At 46.5% G+C, this 17610-nt stretch overlaps 1 protein-coding gene across 3 annotated transcripts in view; it reads right to left on the reverse strand.

The window, feature by feature from the left end:
* The window catches only part of FGF1 (fibroblast growth factor 1), a 204726-nt gene that overhangs the window by 126092 nt on the left and 61024 nt on the right, over positions 1 to 17610 (reverse strand). The gene's annotated exons all lie outside the window — the stretch shown is intronic.

Below are 17610 nucleotides of genomic sequence, written 5' to 3' on the forward strand. Positions count from 1 at the left end.
AAGCTGACACATGTACCCTGCACATGTGCTGAATCTAGTCATTCAAAGATTTGTGAAAGTACCCAGGCTTAGAGGACGCCCTGAAGCAGGCCAGGAAGTTGTGTGGGCATTTCAGGCGGTCTTACACGGCCATGGCATGTTTTGCCGATATTCAGCGGAGAAACAAGTTGCCGGTGAGATGCCTGATTTGCGATAGCCCAACTCGCTGGAATTCGATCCTGCTTATGTTCTCTCGCCTGCTAGAACAGGAGAAAGCCGTCACCCAGTACCTCTACAACTACAGCAGAAGGACACACTCTGGGGAGATGGGGATGTTCTGCCCCAACAACTGGACACTCATGCGAAATGCATGCAGGCTCATGTGGCCATTTGAGGAGGCGACCAACCTGGTGAGTCGCAGTGAAGGCACCATCAGCGACTTGATCCCGTACGCTTACTTCCTGGAGCGTGCCGTGCGTCGAGTGGTGAATCAAGCTGTGGAGGAGCGTGAATAGGAACAGTTACAGGAGGAATGCGTGGGATCAATTCACAATGCGTGGGATCAATTCTCATCAGAACCAGATGTTTCCTCAACCCCTACGGCAGCACAGAGGGGGGGGGGAGGAGGAGGAGGAAGAGTTGTGTGGGGAAGAGGAGTCAGACTCGGATGATGAGAAAGGTGTTTCTTTGGAGGAGGAGGAGGTGGCGGCAGAAGAACAACCGCAGGGGGCTTGTGCTGCTCAACGTTCCCGTGGTATTGTTTGTGGCTGGGGGGAGGAAGAGGACTTACCTGACGTCACTGGGGAAGAGCAAGAGGAGATGGATAGTATGTCTGGATCCAACTTTGTGCAGATGGCGTCTTTTATGCTGTCCAGCCTGTTGTGGGACCCCCGTATAAAAAAACTCAAGGAGAATGAGCTGTAGTGGGGGGCCACGCTACTAGACCCTCGGTGTAGGCACAAAGTGGCGGAGATGTCACAGCACAAAGCAATAAAGGTACAACTGCCAGTAATCCTCCCATGTCCACGCAGGCAAGGACAGGACGCTCCAGCGTTCTCAAGGTGATGTCAGACATGCGGACATTATTTAATCCAATGCCTTACCTTAGCCCCTAGGTTCTCAACGTGTGGTACGTGTACCCCAGGGGGTACTTCTGATGGTTCCAGGGGGTACTTGGGCTTTATATACTTAACCAAGAATAACAAATTTAGAGTTTTAGAAAATGATAACTCTTATTTAAAACAACACCAAATTCGTGTTTTAGCTAATTAAGAGCAATAGTAAATGCTTGGAAATTGTTTAGAACCAATTATTATGTACTACAATTAAATATATATTTGCCAAGGGGTACTTGTGATTTTGTTTACTATGCTAGGGGGTACTTGGTGAGTACAGGGTTTTAAAAGGGGTACATACCAATAAAATGTTGATAAACACTGCCTTAGCCCATCCGGATCCGCCCTCCACCAACGCCTGGACCGGCGGGTAGCCTACTACCTGGCCTTAAGTGCGGATGTAGACACTGCGAGCAGCGATGAACCCTTGGACTACTGGGTGCGCAGGCTTGACCTATGACCAGAGCTGTCCTAATTTGCCATCCAACTTCTCTCTTGCCCTGCCTCAAGCGTCCTGTCAGAAAGGACCTTCAGCGCAGCCTCATTGTCACTGAGAAGAGAAGTCGCCTAAAAGTGTTCAGTACCTCACCTTTATCAAAATGAATGAGGCATGGATCCTGGAGGGCTACTGCCCGCCCGAAGACTAAGTCACTCCCCGCACACAGCATCTCTGCCTGCACGCCGTGTGCCTGCCTGCCCCAAGACTAAGTCGCTCCCCACACAGCACCTCTGCCCGTAGGCTGCTTGACTGCCTTCTCCGCCACCACCAACAGAGTCCAGGACTCCAGGCGGATTCCTGAATTTTTAAGGCCACTGCTAGCTGCAGCCGCTATACTACTTTTTCTGGTGCGTGTACATGCCTGCCTAATTTTTCTGGCTGTACTGCAGCTGCAACAACAAAACAAAAGGCATGTACATGTGCTAATTTCCCTTCATGATCATCACCTTGCTGCAGTGAACGGGCTTGTGTATCACAATGATGCAATGACCGATGGCGATATGAGTGTCTCGGGGGAGGGGGGCACACCCAAGATAATAAGGTCATTGCTTCTGAACAGACCAAATTTGATCAGCTGGACAGTCACTGTTCTATCATTGAGCTACCACAGCCCGGCGACCATATGGGCTTGAAAACCGACACAGCCTGCACTCTTGCCATGGTGCGCACCAGTCCAGCACGGCCGTCACTACACAAACAGATGTTTGCGGTGTGTTACACAGTGAGTTTGGTGTGTCAGTGTGAAGCAGTACTCTAATTACACTCCCTGATTGATGTATACACATGCAAGATGTTTTAAAGTACTTTAGGCCTGCAATTTAGCATTTGATGCGATTTCTGCCCTTAAAACACTGCTTTGCGTCAAATCCAGATTTTTCCCCGGGACTTTTGGCGTCTATCCCACTCATCCATGCAAAAACTCAGATGTTAGACCCCTTGAAACATCTTTTCCATCACTTTTGTGGCCAGCATAAGTGTTTCTAGTTTTGAAAGTTTGCCTCCCCATTGAAGACTATTGCGAATCAGAGGTTCGGCCATCTCTAATTGGGACATGCAATTAAAACTTGCTATTGTATTCACAGCCTCACTGCTATCCTCAGGCTCCTCCACATGCTGTTAAATTACCACGAGGATTACTGGGGGAGGGTGGGAGAGACAGCTGCGCTGGACAAAATATGTAGCAACTATAAGACCCACTCACTTTTCGCCCCCAAATTTGGGGGAGAAAAAGTGCATCTTATAGTCCAAAAAATACGGTATATCACAATATCTATATTATTAATGTTCCATCAAATATATAGAAGAGGCAAAGGTCAATATCAGCCAAGGTGCTCATACATGAGCAGAGGTGTAGCTAGGGCTTTCAGCCCCCGGGGACAAAGACTATTAATGCGCCCCCTAAGGTGAAGGCCGCGCCAAAAAAGGGGCGTGCCCATATAACAAATGTGGGCGTGGTTATGGGTGGAGCCAAATGTACAGGAAGTTAGCAGGCTCACGCTCACCCACCCTCCCTCAGTATGTACCTTCCAGCATGTTCCAAGACAAATTCAGCAATCATGAGCCCCCCCCCATCAAGACAAATTCAGCAATCATGAGGCCCCCAACATGACCAACTCAGAAATCATGAGGCCCCCAACGAGACAAATTTAGCAATCATGAGGACCCCAACAAGACAAATTCAGCAATCATGAGGCCCCCAACAAGACAAATTCAGTGATCTTGAGGCCCCCAACAAGACAAATTCAGTGATCTTGAGGCCCCCAACAAGACAAATTCAGCGATCTTGAGGCCCCCAACAAATCATGAGGCCCCCAACAAGACAAATTCAGCGATCTTGAGGCCCCCAACAAATCATGAGGCCCCCAACAAGACAAATTCAGCGATCTTGAGGCCCCCAACAAGACAAATTCAGTGATCTTGAGGCCCCCAACAAATCATGAGGCCCCCAACAAGACAAATTCAGTAACCATGAGGCCCTCAACAAGACAAATTCAGCAGTCATGAGGCACATAAATAGACAGCATTTCACATAAATAGGCAGAATGCCCCCTTAATATGGTAGACACCTCTCACCTGGCAGCAGTTCCCCAAAATACACTCAATCGGACAGCAGTGACTCCCCAAAAATAGGTAGCCCCAAGTCTATAGGTGTCCCCAGAATAGGTGGCCAGCAGTATAGATGTCCCCAGAATAGGTGGCCAGCGGTATAGATGTCCCCAGAACAGGTAGCCAGGGGTAGAGATGTCCACAGAACAGGTAGCCAGGGGTATATGTGACCAGTATATGTAGCCAGGGGTATATGTGACCAGTATATGTAGCCAGGTGTATATGTGCCCAGTATATGTAGCCAGGTGTATATGTGTCCAGTATGTGTAGTCAGGGGGTATATGTGCCCAGTATATGTAGGCAGGGGGTATATTTCCCCAGTATATATAGTCAGGGATATATGTGCCCAGTATATGTAGCCAGGGGTATATGTGCCCAGTATATGTAGCCAGGGGTATATGTGCCCAGTATTTGTAGCCAGGAGTATATGTGCCCAGTATATGTAGCCAGGGGTATATGTGCCCAGTATATGTAGCCAGGGGCATATGTGCCCAGTATATGTAGTCAGGGATATATGTCCCCAGTATATGTAGTCAGGGGGTATATGTGCCCGGTATATGTAGTCAGGGGGTATATGTCCCCAGTATATGTAGTCAGGGAGTATATTTGCCCAGTATATGTAGTCAGGGGGTATATGTGCCCAGTATATGTAGGCAGGTGGTATATGTCCCCAGTATATGTAGCCAGGGGTATATGTCCCCAGTATATGTAGCCAGGGGTATATGTGTCCAATATATGTAGTCAGGGATATATGTGCCCAGTATATGTAGGCAGGGGGTATATTTCCCCAGTATATGTAGCCAGGGGTATATGTGCCCAGTATATGTAGGCAGGGGTATATGTGCCCAGTATATGTAGTCAGGGATATATGTCCCCAGTATATGTAGTCAGGGGGTATATGTGCCCAGTATATGTAGTCAGGGAGTATATGTGCCCAGTATATGTAGTCAGGGGATATATGTGCCCAGTATATGTAGTCAGGGGGTATATGTGCCCAGTATATGTAGGCAGGGGGTATATGTCCCCAGTATATGTAGCCAGGGGTATATGTCCCCAGTATATGTAGCCAGGGGTATATGTCCCCAGTATATGTAGGCAGGGGGTATATGTCCCCAGTATATGTAGCCAGGGGTATATGTGCCCAGTATATGTAGGCAGGGGTATATGTGCCCAGTATATGTAGTCAGGGGATATATGTGCCCAGTATATGTAGTCAGGGGGTATATGTGCCCAGTATATGTAGGCAGGGGGTATATGTCCCCAGTATATGTAGGCAGGGGGTATATGTCCCCAGTATATGTAGCCAGGGGTATATGTGCCCAGTATATGTAGCCAGAGGTATATATGCGCCCAGTATATGTAGGCAGGGGGTATATGTCCCCAGTATATGTAGGCAGGGGGTATATGTCCCCAGTATATGTAGCCAGGGGTATATGTCCCCAGTATATGTCGTCAGGGGGTATATGTGCCCAGTATATGTAGTCAGGGGGTATATGTGCCCAGTATATGTAGTCAGGGGGTATATGTGCCCAGTATATGTAGGCAGGGGGTATATGTCCCCAGTATATGTAGCCAGGGGTATATGTCCCCAGTATATGTAGCCAGGGGTATATGTCCCCAGTATATGTAGGCAGGTGGTATATGTCCCCAGTATATGTAGCCAGGGGTATATGTGCCCAGTATATGTAGGCAGGGGTATATGTGCCCAGTATATGTAGTCAGGGGATATATGTGCCCAGTATATGTAGTCAGGGGGTATATGTGCCCAGTATATGTAGGCAGGGGGTATATGTCCCCAGTATATGTAGCCAGGGGTATATGTGCCCAGTATATGTAGCCAGAGGTATATATGCGCCCAGTATATGTAGGCAGGGGGTATATGTCCCCAGTATATGTAGGCAGGGGGTATATGTCCCCAGTATATGTAGCCAGGGGTATATGTCCCCAGTATATGTAGTCAGGGGGTATATGTGCCCAGTATATGTAGTCAGGGGGTATATGTGCCCAGTATATGTAGTCAGGGGGTATATGCGCCCAGTATATGTAGTCAGGGGGTATATGCGCCCAGTATGTGTTATCAGGGGGTATATATGCGCCCAGTATATGTAGTCAGGGAGTATATGTGCCCAGTATATGTAGGCAGGGGGTATATGTGCCCAGTATATGTAGGCAGGGGGTATATGTCCCCAGTATATGTAGGCAGGTGTGTCCCCCAGCAGGAGGGGAGCAGCGCAGTGGAGGGAGAGCTATGGGCACAGTGGGGAGGGGCAGACGTCTCCCGGCCCCTTCCCTCACCTTAGGGGGCTCTCCCTCCCTCACTCTCCCCTCCACAACTAATCTCCGGGTGGCTGGCAGCGGCGGGCGGGACTTACCTGTGTCTCGTCGCAGCGCCGGATGGATTTGCCGCTACTCTGGTCTAGTCCAGAGCAGCGGCTGCAGGACCCGAACTTCCGGCGCTGGAGCGAGACGGAGGTAAGTCCCGCCCGCTGCCAGCCACCTGGACATTAGTTGTGGAGGGGACAGCGAGAAAGGGAGAGCCCCCTAAGGTGAGAGAGGGAGGGGGGAGATAGCCCCCCTTCTCCACCGCTGCTCACATTCTCCCTCTTCTCTGCGCTGCTCCTCTCCCCCCCCCCCCAAAAAAACCTTGCAGCTCAGCTGGGCGCCCTCGGGGACCTAGCGCCCTGGGGCACCTGTCCTACCCCGACCCCCCCTAGCTCCGCCTCTGTACATGAGCTACCATTGGGTGTAGGACCCAGGTTCAGTAGTATTGGTCAAAAAACTGTTTTTTTGACCAATACTACTGTGCAGCATTGATGATATGCATGTTTCTAGCATATTTTTAGTGAGCATGAAATTTCTCTTTAATGCATTACTTTATTTACTTAATATGAAAGATATATTTTCTATGGGAGAAAATCTAAAGTACCTGGTTCACCTATTCAATAGTGCTATTCTCCTCCCAAGTGGCAGCTCACTTCCTCTCCTTGCATATCCGTAAGAGACTATTCTCCATTTACATTGTCTCTGTGTCACTTCTTCCCTTTGCATCAAAATTACGGTACTTGAATGCCATATCCATGCTGAATTAAGCCATTATTTATTTGCTAACTCCTGCTTGATATGTGCATCAAAAAAGGGCGCCTGGAAAAAAAGGGCACGGGATATAGCCGAAATTATAAGTTCTAAAACAATATTTGTCGTTTATAGCTTATAAACGAAAATCTAGTGCTAAATAGGTTCAATAAATGGAAAAAAATGATATTTACACTTGTATTAAACATAGTAAAATGATATTTACACTTGTATTAAACATAGTAATGGTAGATTTTACAGGTATTTTACTGCAATTATATCTAACTATAGGTTTGTAACGATTGTGGAACTTTCTCCGTGATCAGCGTACAACGCGTGCGCTGACACGGCGGAAATCCTCCACAAGCGTAAAATTGCAGGCACCCAGCAAAAGGTGCTATGCACCCATAGAGGGAAATTCCAGTTGGCAGATGGCGCTGGGGAGTGCAGAGGAACCAATCCTCTGTACCTCCACAAATGCCAGACATGAATTGTACGAAGCGCAGAACGCAATCGCAAGAGAAGCGATTGTGAATGAGAACGAGCAAAGGGACAGGTTGTATGCGTGTGCGCCAATCTAGTCGCCACCCCGCGACCGCGCACACACAACAGCAGATACGAAACAGAAACGCGATCGCGAGAGGTGCGATCGCCAGACGTGACACAAGGCAGATCAGAACAGAATACGAGGATAGCAAAGGCACAGCAAATCATACAATGAGGAGATGCGGAAAACAACAAATGCTAGCTAACCGCGAACACCGCACTCATTCGCAACAGTGCACGCGGTTATGCGCGGTCTCCACGTGATAAGCACAATAGAGACAAGCACGCCTAACTAACCATCGACAGACAAACATGAAACAGAGGACGCGAGCACTTGCTCAACAGTTACCTCACCGAGCCTCCAGCACGCGCTCGTAGCAGACAAGACAGACACACGAAAACAGGAACAGGCGGGAGATGGGATCCACAGCACTAGCGAAAGTGGCTAGCGCGATCCAGGTACAGAGTAGCAGAACAGAAGAATCCACAGCACTAGCGGAAAGTGGCTAGCGCGATCCCAGGAGACAGAACAGAAGGATCCACAGCGCTAGCGAAAAGTGGCTAGCGCGATCCCAGGAGACAGAACAAAAGGATCCACAGCGCTAGCGAAAAGTGGCTAGCGCGATCCCAGGAGACAGAACAGAAGGATCCACAGCGCTAGCGAAAAGTGGCTAGCGCGATCCCAGGAGGCAGAACAGAAGGATCCACAGCGCTAGCGAAAAGTGGCTAGCGCGATCCAAAGAGACAGAACAGAAGAGATAGCTGGTAGCAACCGCTGCACCAGCTATACTCCAAGAACAGAGATCAGAACCATTCCCTGTCGACCACTGCTGGGACAGGACAATAACAACAGAACAAACAAACAGATAAGCAATCCTAACTGCACTAAGGAAACCTGCCTAGTGCAGTTTTCCAGGAATTACTCTAAGCTGATCTTCAAACAAAGAGCATGGCTGACACTCTCCAGAGTGTTTCACAGGAAGACTCCTTATGAACAGCCAAGCATTGTAGGAAACACATAGTACTTATAGTACACGCCTCCAATGAATGTGGCCAGGCAATTTGCATGACAACGTATGCAAATTCCTCAGCAAGCACAAGCTGCAAAACTGACAGAAGCTCTTCTTTCCAGAGTCCTGCAGCATGCAAACCTACACAATGGTCAAAAAGCTGCCTGCCTGCACAGGCAGCTGAGCAAATCATCACAAGGTTCACACAGATCTATCCCTATCCCTAACCCCTAGACCCCCCTTTATGTAAATATACATCATTTAATACATTTTATATAGTACAAATACAGTACTGTAACTATACCTAACCCTACTGTCATACAGAACCCTCCCTGTACCTATCCCTAACCCCTAGACCCCCCTGGTGGTGCCGAACCCTAACCACCCCCCTGGTGGTGCCTAACCCTAACCAACCCCCTGGTGTTGCTTAACCCTAACCAACCCCCTGGTGGTGCCTAACCTTAAGACCTCCCTGGTGGTGCCTAACCCTAAACACCACCTGGTGGTGCCTAACCCTAAACTCCCCTGGTGGTGCCTAACCCTAACTACCCCCCTGGTGGTGCCTAACCCTAACTACCCCCCTGGTGGTGCCTAACCCTAACCACCCCCCTGGTGGTGTCTAACCCTAAGACCCCCTGGTGGTGCCTAACCCTAAGGCCCCCCCCCCCCCCTGATGGTGCCTAACCCTAAAGGTGCGTACACACGCACTACAAAAGGAAATGATGGATCTGCCGGACCCTCCCGCTGGGCGGTCTTTAGCCGACAGTATGCGCGTGTGTACTGATAAGGCTGTCGGTGGACTGATAAGGCTGTTTCTGAACGATCCACTCAGCGGATCATTCAGACACAGCCTTATCAGTCCGCCACCAGTGCGGACACACACGCATACTGTTGGCTAAACAGCGGACCCGTCGTTTCCTTTTGTAGTGCGTTGTAACGATTGGTGTAGCACACAGACGTCTGATTTTGTGTGATCTGCAGAATCACCAATAATACAGACTCTATACCCGAATATGTGGTGATCTGCAGTATCACCAATAATGCAAGTATAGAAGGCTGAGAAACAGACGTGTAAAGTGTTTAGTGCAACAGTAGAACAAATGGATAGATCTCACCAGAGAAGCTGGTGAGTACTATCTGAAACAACAGTGCTAGACCTCACCAGGGGAGCTGGTGGGTACTAGCTGCAACAACAGTGCTAGCCCTTATCAGGGGAGCTGGTGGGTAATAGCTGTAACAACAGTAGTATAAATAATAGGCTTTACCAGAGGAGCTGGTAAAGTACTAACCGCAAGAGTGACAACAAAGTTTGGCTAAACCTTACCAGGAGAGCTGGTAAGGTACTATCAGCACAAGCGACTGAATAGATTAACTGGACCTTACCAGAGGAGCTGGTAAGGTACTATCAGTCACAGGAGCTGTATAACTTAAACTAGAGTGACCTGACGTCCCGGATTGCCCGGGACGCGTCCCGTATTCGGGGTCCGCTGTCCCAGGCTGCATGAGGTCCCGGGAAACGTCCCGCTTTTAGCAGCGGAACATCCCGGCCTCGGGACTCTGGCCACTGTTTCTGCATCAACTGGCAGCGGCGTCTATAGACGCTGTGCCAGTTTATTGCCTGCAGCCACGCTCCACCCTCCTTAGTCTTCCGGTGTTCCGACACAGGCAGGCGAGCAGGGCTACAGCAAGATGGCTGCCGAAGCCCTGTACTGGAGACTTTGTGTCTCCAGTACAGGGCTTCGGGCGCCATCTTGCCGTAGCCCTGTCAACGCGGGAGACAAGAGCAGGAGCAAGATGAAGATGGTCCCGGGAGCAGCGCGCCAGAGGCCGGAGACTTTTGCCAGGTGAGTAAATGCTTTCTTTTCCAGGTGAAATGTGCTCCCATTTCGTTTATTTTCTGGTGAAATGTTTCTCACGTGTTTATTTTGTACTGACATGTTTGGCCGCATTGCGTTTATTTTGTACTGACATGTTTGCCCACATTGCGTTTATTTTGAACTGTCATGTTTGCCAGCATTGCTCCCATTGCATTTATTTTCTGGTGAAATGTTTCTCACATTGCGATTATTTTGTACTGACATGTTTGCCTGCAATGCGTTTATTTTGTACTGACATGTTTGCCCGCATTGCATTTATTTTGTACTGACATGTTTGCCCGCATTGCGTTTATTTTGTACTGACATGTTTGCCCGCATTGCTCCCATTGCGTTTATTTTCTGGTGAAATGTTTCTCACATTGCGTTTATTTTGTACTGACATGTTTGCCTGCATTGCGTTTATTTTGTACTGACATGTTTGCCCGCATTGCGTTTATTTTGTACTGACATGTTGCCCGCATTGCGTTTATTTTGTACTGACACGTTGCCCGCATTGCGTTTTTATTCTGTGCTGACATGTTGCCCATTGCGTTTATTTTCTGGTGTCTGGGGTAACTGTTACTGCATTTATTATTTAATGGTCATAGATGGCTATGTTTGCTGCTTTGTGGTTACGGTATACTATTAGCGTCACACAGTTTCTGCACACCCATGATGCGAAGTCTCGTTTGACCACATCATGGCGTAAACACTGCTTTCTTATGCCTCGCTGTTACATCATTACCTTAGCTCCGCCCAAACAATGTCGTGGCCACGCCTATTTTTCGCCAGCCCCCAGTCTTCGTCGCTGCACGCTCCTCAGTCCCCCCACTTTTTGCCCCCTCACTTGTCCCAGGTTGGACCCACCAAAATCTGGTCACTCTACTTAAACTGAACCTCACCTGAGGAGCTGGTGAGTATCAGTCAAAGAGCACCTCACCAGTGGCAAGGGCCCACTGGTGAGTAGAGAGGTCTGACAGGCAAGATTCGGCAACTGAGAGGCAGATACAGTACAGAAACGTGAGGCAGAAGAATAGTGAGTTATCAGGCAGAGGTTCAGCAACTAAGTCAGATAGGCAGAAGTACAGAATCGATGAGCAATAGCAAGGTCAGAGTATAGCCAGAATCATACACAGGTTATCAGTAATACAATATAACAATAGTCCTAGTCTTGTGTGAAATCCCTGGTTTCCTCCCAGATCAAAGCACACCGGATACTAGTCTAAGGTCTGAGCGCTAACACGAGTGTATTCGCAACAGCAGACAAGTTGCAAATGACCAGTGAAGGCTTAAGACGCCGAGGAGAGCTCACAGCCGCGCCCCTTACCAATCAGCCAATCCGAGCGGAGTGAGTCACCTCTGACGTCAGCCGACCGGCAGGTCAGCTGACGCGCCTTCTTCCAGCATAAAGGTCCTGTCTCCGCGCGCACCCGCGCGAAATAGCGACCCTATGAGCACGAGACAGTACCGTTCCCGGCGTGCTAGACGCCGAAGGAACGGATGAGGCCTGTGAACAGGGAACAAAGGCGGCTGCGGGTATACCCTGCGTGTCCGCAGCCGCCATAGTTGCAGATGTTACATGCGTGTGTACACACCTTAAGACCTCCCTGGTGGTGCCTAACCCTAACACCTCCCAGTTGGTGCCTAACCCTAAATCTCCCCTGGTGGTGCCTAACCCTAATCATCCCCACTGCACAAACACCCTTACACACATATAAACAATAATATATTTAATCCTAAAAATACTATCCTATAAATAACATGAATAGAGTAATTTATATATTTGTAATAGAATAAATAGCCTTACAATCACATACGCATTAAAAATCTTAAAATAACGGTAATATTAAAAGCGATATATTAGTAAGATAATAAATATAAAAACTATAATCAACGCATTATAAGTCTAAAAAACAAAGTTAATACCAAAAGCAAAGTATTTCTAATACAATACGGTTGAAAACGATATTTAAGCATTATACGTATGAAAACTAATTTTAAAGTGATTAAATAAATGTAAACGAAAATTAACTTATTACAGTCCTGAAAGTAAAATTTAAAAATGAAAAAATAAGAAATAACACACAGTCAAAACGAATTTGTAAACAATATTTGTAATAAACCTTATTCTGTAAATGAAAACTTTTGTTAACACGATCCCTGCAACCACTATTTCTCGGGTGCCCAAATTTCCTGTCGGGTGCCCTATAGCCGATATTTTGCATTGCAGTCTATGGCGGCGCCCTTTTTGTCCATTAGCCATATGCATTCTTTTTTACTGTAGGTTGCTTGATCTGTCTCAGCCAGGCTGGCTTTCGCTCTAACCATTCCACAGAAACAGTTCCTACTAAAGTGGACAATGATCCTCTAATTACAACTAAATCTAAAGGCTATTACTTCATACTCATCCGTTTTGATTTGTCCTCAGCATTTGATACTGTTAACCAAACCTTAAAGAGAACCCGAGGTGGGTTTGTGACATCAATATTAGGACACAGAGGAATATTCTGCATACAATCACCAGCCTCTGTGTCCTTACAGTGTGCCCCCAGGCTCCCCCCGTGCTCTGCTGTTCCCTATTATAAAAACCGTCAGGCTAGCGACACGCAGATTGTCGCTAGTCTGCTGCTTACCTTCTGGCTGCCACTCCCCTCTGGCTCCCCTGCCTCCTGTATAGCGCGCTCCCCGCCCATGTCCCTTCTCTCCCCCGCCTCTGTAAGTGTCCTCCAATCGGCTTATAGAGGTGGGGAAGGAAGGGACACAAGCGGGGAGCCACGCTATACAGGAGGAGGGGGAGCGGCAGTGAGTGGGAGCCAGAAGGTACAGCAGACTAGCAACAATCTGCGTGTCGCTAGCCTGGCGGTTTTTATAATGGGGGACAGCAGAGCACTGAGGGGGCCTGGGGGCACACTGTAAGGACACAAAAGCTGAAGATTGTATGCAGAATGTGCCTCTGTATCTTAATATTGATGTCACAAACCCACCTCGGGTTCTCTTTAAGCTGAATACTCACCACCCAATGGAGGAAGATGGATGCATCGACATCTACCTGACGATAAGTGTTCCACGATTCATCAATCTGCCCATACATACTAGCGACGTATGGGCAGATTGATTAAAAGACAGATCTCGCTTTAATCAAATCTGATCAGAGAGATCTGTTGGCTGCCCATGCACCAAGGCCGATTCCCAATCGATTTCAGCATGAAAAAATTCCCACTGTCCCCCCAAATGTTTATGGCAGCCACCATGTGCTTCCCACTTCAGGTGGACTTTAAGCCCTACACATACTTCTGAAAGCAAACTAGTAAGGTTATCTATTATGAACAGTGCTTGAGATTTTAGAAACACATCTGTCAATTAAAAAATTCAACAGTTGTTTTCCAATCGGTTGCCATAGAGTTTGCCTTCGGAACTGAAGTTATAGTGGTGTTATTAACATTTATTGTTATATCAAGCAGGCAGAGAAGTGGACAGAGACGGTGGAAAAATGATTAGTTCCATTTTACACATATTAAGTTTTAGGAAGTGATGGGTCATGAAAGAGGATATAGCAGACAATGGCCTCAATTTACTAAGCTTATCTCCTGTCTTTAATAACGTTTCTAGAGTTATCACCATGGTGATAAGGCATGTAGTATTCAGGAAACATTTTACCTCAGGCAAACCTAAAGTTAACGCTTCTGTCTTTAAGTTAAGGTGAGATCTCTAAAGTTAACTCTTCAATCCTTAAAATAACTCCAGAAATCTAAAGTTAAAGTCAAGCTGTTAATTAACTGCATGTGAAAATAACTACAGAGGAGGTACCTTAAGGACTAAAGTGATAAGATAACTCTCACTGTGAAAACTTATCTCTACACCTTAATAAGGCAGGATCGAAGTGTGAAGGTAAGTTTTCTCTTGCCTTATTATCTCCAGCATGATCTTAGTGAATTGGAGCCAATAAGTCAGGAACACGTATGAGGAGGGAGTTTAGGTCTGGGGCCGAGAGTTATAGTTGTGTATCGTCTGCATACAAGTGGTATTGAAACCCAAATGAATTGATTAAGTTACCAACACCGTGCAAGTAGAAGGAAACGAGGAGGGTGCCAAGGACAGAGCCGTGAGGTACCCCCATGGATAAAGGATGGGGAGATGAGATCTAATCCGAGTAAGGGCCCGTTCACAGTAGGGGCGTTTGCCACCTTTTTTCAATCGCAGACAATTTTTAAAATCGCCCACAAAACGCTTGTGCAATGATTCCCTATGAGAGAGTTCACAGCTGAGCGGTTCGTTTCCGATCCGCTCAGCAAAGCGGTGCATGTTCCATTTTTGAGGTGTTTTTGCTATAATGGAATGTACAGGAAAAACGCAAAACGCTCACAAAATCACTTTGTCGATTGATTGAGTTCGCATTTTTAAGAATAAATACATTGTATTTATTCTTTTCCGGGTCAAAAAGTTCACAGGGAGTGAATTAAAAGAACGCTCTGAAAAAGCACTTAGAGAAGCGCTTTTTACAAAAATGCAGTGCGCAGTGGAGGGCCCGGTGGTAAAAAAAAAAACAGCGCACAAAAAGTTTTCATTTTTAGGTGTGAATAGGGCCTAAGAGACTATGAAAGACCTTCTAGAGAGATAGAAAGATATCCAGGAGAGAGCAATGCACTTTTTACCTATAGATGAAAGTATCTGTAGGAGTAAGATGAGGTCAACAGTATCAAACGCTGATGACAGATCGAGCACGATGAATTTGGACTAATGGCCCTTGGATTTAGCCAAAGAAGACCATTGGCCACTTTAGCAATGGCTGTTTCTATGGAGTGGATAGAGTAAAAGCCAGACTGGAACTAATCAAGCCATGTTGGCGAGTGTGAACTTGAACTCTACGCTGACTGGATGCTTGCATGGCCTGGTGCTTTAAACCTGCCAGTACATTCACAGGAACAATTAGCTCTCCCTTAGTGACCATTCTTTTTAGTACATCACTGCAAAATACTTGGCTATACTTTCCACTTTTGTATGAGATTTACTTTTTCTTGGCTGTTGTATTTCAATTCTCTCATGTTTAAACAGCTGAGGTATTCATTTGTCATGTAAAATCAAAATAAAATGTGAAAGAAAGTTATTCTGAAATGGAATTAACCTAACCCCACAGCTTGATAAACGCATTTAATTATAGTTAAGTACAGTACAAATGAAGGCTGTTATCTCCTGATCTTTCTTCGTTTGTAGTGTTCTGCGCAGTAAACAGTGAGAGATAATTGTTCAGATAGGAGAGATTGCTACATATTTTATTATTATTAATAATATACTTAGTGTCTGCATCAATGATATAACTACATGGGTCGGGGGCACAGACTATGCAACCAAGAGGGTCCTGAAGACAAGGGATGGAGCCCACATTTTCAACACAATATCACCTCTTTGGTGCCTAACCAATTTGTATTGATTCAACAAATCCTGGCACACGCAATTATGGATCATTCACCTGTCATAAACTGCAAACCATTCTCTTCCAATCTAATTTATCAGTTTTCTTTTTATTTGTTACCCAAATGTTATTACTTTCATGGAGAAGACAAATCTAAAGGTGCCCATACACGGTACAATGAAAAACTCTCAATTTTCCCTTTTATTCGACCAAAACGATCAAATCAAATGAAAGTGTAAAAGAAGCTTTTTTTCTATCAAGAAAAAAATCAGTTATCCAGTTTTTTCAATGAAAAACCAATCGGACATTGTTGGAAAAATCTTTTTTATTTGATCTAACAGAATAATTGAACTAAATTATCTAATCGAAAAAAATGAAAAAAATTGTACCATGTATGGGCACCATAAAACTTGCAACAGACCTGCAGTCTTTTCATAATTCTCAGTATTTAGAAGTCCCACTCCTCTTCTATATTATGTTTAACCAAACAGGACCTCCATACTCCTGGGGAAGAGCCTTGCCAGATGCAATTTGTTTTTGCCATACTGATTTAAGAAATGACTTTGGCCGGTGAAAAGATAGAGGCATACATAAACAAAGCATGGCAGAGCATAACCATCTTAAAAACAACCACCTTCGCAACCAGGTATGTTAGTATTGATCAAACTCTACATATTTGTTATACTCTTGTAATAAAATACTATAGTTTGGATAATATGTTTGTGGGGATGGTGAGGCCCAAATATGTTACATGTGTAGGATGCCAAGAAAAAAAAGTACTTTAAAGTCTTCCTCTCTCAAGTCCCTTCCTCCCCCAGTGGGGCACATCATAACAGATGATTTATGAAATATGACTGATCCATAATCAAGATAGACAGGACATTTTGAAATTGGATGATATAATTTATTGGATAAGAATAAGCTTTAAACTTCTTCAGACTCGGTATACATGTTTGTGCAGATTCTAGAGATGACCTATTGGTTGAAAGCGTAAGCTTAATACAGTGTAGGAAGAAATCTGCACTCCTCCATGCGTATAACTGTAAACTGATTATTGCATAATCCTTAAAGAGACACTGAAGCGAGACTAAATCTCGCTTCAGGTCTTATATATAGCAGGGGCACGTGTGCCCCTGCTAAAACGCCGCTATCCCGCGGCTTAACGGGGGTTCCTTCACCCCCAACCCACCCCCCGCAAACCTTGGTCGCAGACTTGGTCGCTTTTCCCCTCTTCCTGGAGGCAGGGCTAACGGCTGCAGCCCTGCCTCCCAGCGCGTCTATCAGACGCGCATCGCCACCTCTCCCCCGCCCCTCTCAGTGAAGGAAGACTGAGAGGGGCGGGGGAGAGGCGGAGATACGCGTCTGACAGACACGCATGGGGCAGGGCTGCGGCGGTTAGCCCTGCCCCAACCAGGAAGCGCTCCCCCGCTGCACGGAGGGGGTTTGGGGGTACAGGGACCCCCGTTAAGCCGCGCTATAGCGGCGTTTTAGCAGGGGCACGCATGCCCCTGCTAGCTATGAGGTCTGAAGCGAGATCTATTCTCGCTTCAGACTCTCTTTAACTGCAGTGAAAATTTAATTGAAAAAAGTGCTTAATTATTATAGTAATTATGTATAAATGATTTAGTCAATGATTACCCATTGTAAAATCTTTCTTCTCCCTGATTTACTTTCTGACATTTATCACATGGCAACATTTTTACTGCTGGCAGGTGATGTCTGTGGAAGGAGATGATGCATTTTTGGCAGTTGGAAACAGCTGTTATTTCCTACAATGCAACAAGGCTCCCACAGTGTGATGTCAGCACCAGGGTGCTGACATCACACTGTGGGAGCCTTGTTGCATTGTGGGAAATAACAGCTGTTACCAACTGCCAAAAATGCATCATGCACTAGGGTGTGATGTCAGCACCCTGGTGCTGACATCACACTGTGGGGGGTAGAGGGGGGGGGGTTCAACACTATCAGCCATACAGAGCACCCTGATGATCTGTTTGAGAAAAGGTAAAGAATTCTC

Source organism: Hyperolius riggenbachi, chromosome 3 (genome assembly GCF_040937935.1).
Source record: "Hyperolius riggenbachi isolate aHypRig1 chromosome 3, aHypRig1.pri, whole genome shotgun sequence".
In the NCBI taxonomy this organism is placed as follows: domain Eukaryota; kingdom Metazoa; phylum Chordata; class Amphibia; order Anura; family Hyperoliidae; genus Hyperolius; species Hyperolius riggenbachi.